Source organism: Alligator sinensis, unplaced genomic scaffold, assembly GCF_000455745.1.
Source record: "Alligator sinensis unplaced genomic scaffold, ASM45574v1 scaffold309_1, whole genome shotgun sequence".
NCBI classification, from domain to species: domain Eukaryota; kingdom Metazoa; phylum Chordata; order Crocodylia; family Alligatoridae; genus Alligator; species Alligator sinensis.
Window position 1 is genome coordinate 2,223,828 of NW_005842080.1, and position 7,729 is coordinate 2,231,556.

Genomic DNA, 7,729 nt, shown 5'->3' on the forward strand with positions numbered 1-7,729 from the left:
TTGGAGTCTGTTGTCACATATGTGACAAGCTGGTCTTCCTTAACCGTACATGTGCCCTTTACATATTGGCCGAGTCCCAAGCAAGCATGAAAAAGTTTTCCCTTTGCTCACCTGCAAACTGACAGCAGCCTCAGTTTAGCTACTACCCTGACTGAGGGCACTTTAGATACCGGTACTTATACATACCAGTACTTAATATGTTAACCTACCAAATCCACCTAAGCCTAGAGAATGGTTCCCATTCATTGAACCCTGAGGGAGCTAGCTGTCTCATATAAACATCCTGCATTTTATCAGTGATAAAATCCCTCTTATGCATGTCAGTGATGGGCAGCAAGCCCAAAGCCGTGGACACAGTTGTAGAGCGGGCACACCAGAGAGGTGATCACGCTGTAAGCCTTGTACTCTAGTCTGTTTAGCATTTTCATTGCATTTAGCAATGTTCTGGGCTCTCATTTCAAAGGGTTTATAAAGTGTTTTCTGGTTCTGCATTAATAGTTCTCTAGACTGTATTTAGGGATGATGATTCTAATTCAATTCTGTTAACAATTATTGCCAGAGGTAGAATGGCTCAGGCCATGGTAATATATTATCCAGTCTTTCAATCCAGGTCTTAGGGCGTGTGTAGATGAAACGGGCCCTAAATTGAAGCAGTGGGTTTTTAAAACACCACTTAAATTTAGGGCAAAGTAACCTCTTTTGTACACCTGTGTCTTACCTGTCTCTCCAGTGGCGGGGAGGGGAGGGCAAGCTGCCAGTGGGTGGAGTGGTACCCAGGCTGCATTGTGGGAGCTGGTGCTTCCCTCTGCAGCAGTGGCGGCCCCACCCCCAGGCAGCACCTGCCCACAGGCACCCGGCTCGGGTGATCCCAGGGGGCACCGCAGCCGTGGAGGGAAAGACCAGGTCCACATGCAGCTCATGCAGGCAAGCAGGCCCCAGGTGTGGGGGGTGGGGAAAAGATCAGGCTCTCTGTTTTGTTTTGTTTTTTTCCTTTGGTGGAGCTGCCTTCCCGGACTGCTGTGGCTGCCTACATGGGCTGCCTGCGCATTGCCTGAGCTGCATGGAGCCTGGTGCTTCGCTCCGCGGCTGTAGAACAGCAACCTAAAACTCCTCGGAGGTGTTTTAGTGGCCTGTGCCCCAAAGTCGTGTTAAGGCGCATTACGCTGCCAAATGTGCTACAGTGGCTGGAATTAATGCGCGATACACCACTGATGTGTGCAAACACCAACACCATTAAAGCAGTGCAAAAGCATTTAGCCCGCTTTAAAGTGTCGTGCACACATGCCCCTCATTTCGTCTATACATGCCCTTAGGTTTTAACTTAGATCAGTTAGTGTGGAACAAAAATGAACTGCCTGATGGTTGCTTGCTCTGTCTCAAATAAACTGGTTACCTCAGCCCGGTACCTAGAGGCCCATGTTAGCACAAGTGAGTAACTGAGAGCCTCAGTGCACAAATGCTAACCTGATGGCATGATGCCCTACAGGAGGCAGGAGATTATCGTGACGGCAACCGGTTAAAAGAGAGAAGAGTGGCCCAGAGATACTCGACAACTCCAGGTGACTGGAGGGCCTTACACTCACCATCAGACTTCCTGCCCTGTAACTGAGCTCATGCTCCAGGGGTGGCTAGAACAGCCCTGGAGGCCCTGTAACCCCTTCCCTGCACCAGCCCTGGGGTGCCCTCCCCCTCTCACTCACTCACCATACCTTTGACACAATTGTTTGTTCAGAAGGGAGGCTGCCTTATAGGTCCCAGGGTGACCCCCCAGTGCTTCTAGATGCCAGCTAGTTCTTCCAAGGCACCAGTTATGCCTTAAGGGCTAGTTGCATGGCTCTAACTGCCCCTTACACCACACCCATACATTGCACATGTCACTGTACCATCCTACAGGTGGGACACTTGTTCCCAAAGCCACCAGGCCACCTCAGGCCTTTACTCCCTTGTGGGGCTTTGGCCTTCCCAGCTGCCACCTCTCTACTCAAGCTGGTCCCTTAGCCATGGGAGCTAACTGGAGCTAGCTTCTGGGCTTATCTTGTTAGTTAAGTCCTGGGCTCCCTGGCCCTGCCTCAGCCCTGCTCTGGCCCCCAAGCTCTGTCCTTCTCTGAACTTTGGGCCCCCTGGCCCCAGTCTGCTCCTCGAGCCTGACCCCTGGGCACATGCCCCTTGGGCACTAATGGGACCTCCAAGCCACTCCTCAGTCCTTTCCCCAAACCACCAGTTAAAACACAAGCCAAAACATGAGCCCTCAGCACTCTAGCTGCCTAACTCAATTATCTAAGCCTGCTGGCTCTTTAAGGCAGTTGCCATCCATACTGGCTCCACTCTGCCAGCCCTCGGCCCTCTACTCCCAGCTCCCCGGTATAGCAGGTTCACAGTCCATCATCAGCTGGCAGCTCTCTGCAGGGCTCCTTTCCCCTCTGCTTCCAGATTGACTCTTCTGGGCTAAGTCCTGGGCTTTTGAGTCTCTCCCCAGGTCACCTGACCCACTACTTCTGCCCCAGCCTGTCAACCGCTGCCTGCACCTGCGGAGGGCAGCCGTCTTCTTTAGATCCCGTCCCCCATCATCAAGCCTGTTCTGGGCTGGCCTGCAGGCCTTGGGCACCCTTCCCCTTCTCAGTAATGGGGCCAGGGCCCCGTTACAGTGAACAAAGGGAAAATATTGAATGGACCAGGCCTCTTTGCATTTCAGATATGTGACCCTTGAGGGCATTTTTGTTAAAATGCAGTTTAAGTTTCAATTTTGGGGGTAATATAAAATGATTAGCACTGTTGGATAGTGAGGGGACAAAAGAACCGTATCAAATCTACCTGGGGCGAGGGAGGTCACTCTGGTCTAAGGTGAAGTCTGCTATGAGGAAGTAGAGAAGATTAGAGCAAATCAGGCTATGGGGAGTAAGTGTGACAAAGAGAGTTAAGAAGGGAACTTTTTTCAGGAAGGTCTACCTCAGGGGTTGTCCACCTTTCTAAGCAGTACTTGGAAAGGTGCTAGGGGGTACACACAGGCAGGTGGGGATGGAGCACCACCACCTACCACCCTGCATCGCCACCACCACCACCTCGCGCCACTGCCCCTGCCACTGCACGTAGCTCCATGGGCTGCAGACAGGTGGTGAGCGACTGGCCGGGTGCAAGGCCCATCAGCAGCCTGAGGAGCCGCACGCCACCACCGTGCAACCAGCCGCATGACGTGCGACTGCCACCACCACCCACGCTGCTGTGTGCAAGCCTCCACCCTCCCTCCCCTCTGCTCCACATCCAGCTGCCACCACCATCACCATCACCACCCCTGCTCCGCGACCGGCCGCTGCCACCAGAAGAGGTAAACTCCTTAAAAAAGGTTGAAAACCCCTGGTCTACCTCATAGTAAAGCACTGTAGAGTTTTTGTATGCCAGTGACCTTTGAGGGACGGACGAAGTAGAACTGAGACTGCACAAACACAGCTTTGAAGCATCAAGCAGTCCTATGATGGTGGTAGGGGGAGCAATGAGGTAGCCAGGAGGCCTGATGCTCAGGATGCCGCGGCAGAGGATGGCGACCTCAGTGTGCCATTCCAGCTAATGGTGAGTGTGGCACAATGGAGGAGGGGAGAGGAGAAGATAGATAGGAGGTAACTACCTCATTAGCCATTTCCAGCTGTGAAGAGATGGCTGGGCTGAGGGCTGTTGCCAGGGCCCGCTGAGGAATGGGACTGACCTAGTATTGTTGATTCCTTCATTGTTGCCGGGTCTCCCCTGTTTTTTCAGTGTTTGCTCTTGGTAAAATGTCTTTGTTTGAAACGTGGACACCTTACTTTCAGGGCTGGAATATGGAACTATTACTCATGAAAAGCACCTGGAAGCCTATAATCTAGTCTCCCTGGTTTCATAAGACAGGGCTCAGACCAGCACAATTAAAGGTTTTGTTTGGTTTTGTTTGAAGGATCCCTTCAGTAAATGAACCCAGGGCCTGGCAGAAGGGTTACATATAGCTTGACTAGACATACAGACTTGGCTGCTTCATCACTTTTAGCTCTGATTTGTCAAAGCAATTGTGAGACACCTCTGGTGCCAGTGGGGGGGTGGAGGATGTGAGTGCCTAGGGCTCCCTCTGTCTGGGCATGAATTGCAAAATCCCATTGAAAAGAGAAGTGTGAGAGCGTCATCTGAATGCTGGTCTGGTCTGGCAATGAGTTTCCTCTCTTGTTTCATACCAGATGCAACAGGGCTAAAGCATTCATAATGCTGTCTCAAATGGGTGCTAAGGGCCTGATTTGCAGCACCCCCAACTCCAGTCAGTCAATACGAACTGCAGGCATTACTGCCTGTTCTGAAACTCAGCCTCTAACTTCCTGTGACTTCCACAAAGCCCTGTGCATGTTTTTTCTGCTATTTCTACTTAATATGAGGCTAGAGCAGGGATTGGCAATGTTTTTGGGAAGAGTGCCAAAAACACCCGCAACCTCCACTTGTAAGATATTGGCATGCCAGGGGTGGACGGTGAGGGAGCTGCAAGGGGCCTGATCCTTGTTGTGGCAGTGCAGCCCCAGCCCTTCCCTGCCATCTGCCCCAAGGTGCACATGTCCATGCTCTGTCATCCATGCTGGGGGTTGCCTACCCCTGGGTTAGAGTCTGACTAGCTCCAACTAGAACGTAAGGATCAGGACACAGGAAACCAGATCACCCTGGTGCTAATGTACAGAGACTGGCCAAAATCCCAGTGAGCAGCATAATCCACATGCCCACTTAGTAGCATTATGAGTGACCTGGTGCTCACACCAGCCAGTAAAACTAGCCAACTGCAGTCAGGGGCTTGCAGCTAGCGCAGATGCCAAGCCACTACATGCTGCCAGGGAAGACATTCAGCTGAGTCAGCCAGAAACGCTGGGGTGGGGGGTGCTGACTGCTGCAGGGTCTTTCTACGTCCTCTCTAGCACGTGCTGGATGGTGCCTAAGGCTCTCACACAGCCTCTCCTGTGAGCCTGTATCCAGCCTGACCTGTGACTCTTGACCCCTTGTGAGATAAATGTTGTGCTCTTATCTTATACCACACAAACTTCATCATTTTTATCTTTCTCTCTCTCTCTCTGACCTTTCACAGTCCCAGCACAAACATTCTCCCTTCCTTTGTCCTGATGGTATCTCACCCCAAGCCAATAAACAGCACTCCTCCAGTTCTCTCACCAGCACTGGGTCAGAGCCTTCCTCTGCTTGTGGAGACTGCCTAATTTATTCAGTGATGCTTCGCCTCTCTGTTTGTTTCCTCTTGCACCTTTGGCTTATCTTGCCTGCTGAGAGTCTACCTTCTCTTACTGCGCTTGCACAGTGCCTCTAGCTTTAAACTGTAATGCAAACAATAAGAACAACTGTTAAACAGTTAACAACTGTGCTCCATAAAACACACAGGTCATGCTACAAGCTGGCCAGTCCGTGCCGTGTGAAGTGTCAGGGTTAGGAAATGCTGAGGGCAGGAAGGCCTGTGATGTGTCTCCACTGTTGGCTCTTTATTATTGTAGCATGATCTTTACAGGAGAAAGGAAATTCACTCATCTCCAAGTCCCTGGTCAGACTATAAATATCCCAGATGGCACAGGACAAGCAGGTTTGTAGTGCTCAGGATGTGGGTCAGAGGATGGATGTCTGCTTTTGTCTGGGAGAGTGTGATAATCATCCCTTGCAAGGGACTCTGATAACACCCACATGAAAGACGAATAAACACTTAGGAACAGAACCTCAGCTTCTTTCACATGCCACAGCTCCATTAACCTGGGGTCACCTGCTTGTTCTTATTTCCTTTCCCTTTGTGGTCAATCTGCTGAGTCAAGAAGCTAGGAAGAGCCACTGCTCCATAAAGCTTCAGCTTCTGAATTTTCTTCCATCTCCTCTTCCCCCAGTTCTTCCCAACTCTTGTTCCCTGCAACCCTTCATCCCCCTAGCAGCACTTGTACAGACCCATTGAGCAGTTCAAAAGCCCCTCAGAAGTGCCTCCAAACCTTCACTTCGATGTCTGAATGCAGTGATAGCCCTATGATTCAGACTCACCACAGGAAGGTGAGTCAGGATCATCAAACACTGAGGCCAATCTCTGCTTGAGTTGGTTGAAAATTGTTGAGCAAAAAGTTTCTTTATTCAAACATGGCCTTTTGAGAAAAACATTCACAACTATGCTGTCAATGTTGTTAATTTAGTTTGTTTTTCATGAAAAATGTTGTGCTTTTGTTCCTATTGTGTGGGCCGCCTCCCGATCCCGTCCATGTTGCCATGTGCGAGCCGGGAGTGATATGCGGACCCGTCTTTGCGCACGCGGGCTGTGGCCAGCAGCCCGGGCACGCGGGGTCAGAAGAAACCGTGCAGCGGCAAGGCACGCACGGGCTAGAATTAGTCACAGAGGCGTAGTGGTTGATTCAAAGATTATTTACTTATACCCAAGATGGTCGCGGTGTAGGCTGGACAGTTTCCCAGGTACAGCTCCACTTAAATCCTCGTTGGAGGACTACGACAAACTCAGTTCTTGGGCCCCGGAGTTGTTAAGGCTCCGCGGGTTCGGCAATTCTTTCCCACGGAGTTGTCGAAGCTCCGTGGGCTCTATTCTGTTCTCAGGCCCCGGAGTTGTTAAGACTCCGTGGGTTTGAAAATTGAGTATATAGGATAGGGATATGTCTAGGATTGCGCTCGGCGACGGGGAGAGGCCAGAGGCTGTCTAGACCTCTGTTGCCTTCTTAAGAAATGCGTTGGGATCGTAAGGATCCGCAGCGCTTAGAGATCTTCACGCTCTCCCTCTCGGACTCCAATTGCTTTCTCTCCAACTTGGGCGGAAACCACTTAAGTTCTTTATACGGCTAGCAAGCCAATCGCTAGCCGCCACGTGTGCATAATTTAAGATCGGCCAATAATGTGGCACGAATCTAAATACAAATGGCGGGAACTCCTTTGCACCATGCATCACTATGATGCAAAAGAAATGCACCATGCAAAGAAGGCTACAAACGGCAGGAAATACTCTTTTGCACGCGGGTTCCTCTATTGCAGCAGAAAACTCCACCGTGCAAAGAAGCTGTAATTTGGCGGGAACATAATTTAGCAGTGCTGAAGCACACACAAAACAAAAACTCACAACTTTGGGTTGTGACACCTATCTATTTTTAAAACTTTTTTATGAAAGAGCCAAGGGCAGCATCATTGACAGCTGAGAACCATTTTTATAATATTTTTAAAAAGAGAATTTGCAAGAAACAGTTCACTCGAGCACACGTTGAAGAGTCAGTTTTGTGAAAACTTTTTGAAAATTTCAGTTTTCAACCTGCCCTCTCATCCCATTACAGTTGATGCCAGTACCCCTGTTTCTGATCTCTAGTTAGAGCAGAAGTGCCCTGTCACACACAAAGTTAAGAGGCCAATGAGGGGTTAATGGCTTTAAAAATCACATTGTATTTCAGGAAACCTTCAGCAGTGTGAGGAAGACAGAGAACAGAGTAAGTACCAGGGTGGGGAAGAGAGATTCATATGCACTTGGTTCAAGTGACCACCTACTGTGTTAGCCCATGTCCCTTGCTACACTGTCCATCCAGCTTCAGGCAATGTGTTCTGTGAATGCCAGAGTGTGCCCTATGTCCAGTCATTATCTACCACCTGAACAGACAAGCACATTCATCCCAGTCCAGACTCTGCTTCCAAGAGATCTTAGAAAATTCCTATGACTCCACCTAATGGATATTTAAGGTCCACTCAGTGCATTAAAACCAGGGAAAGA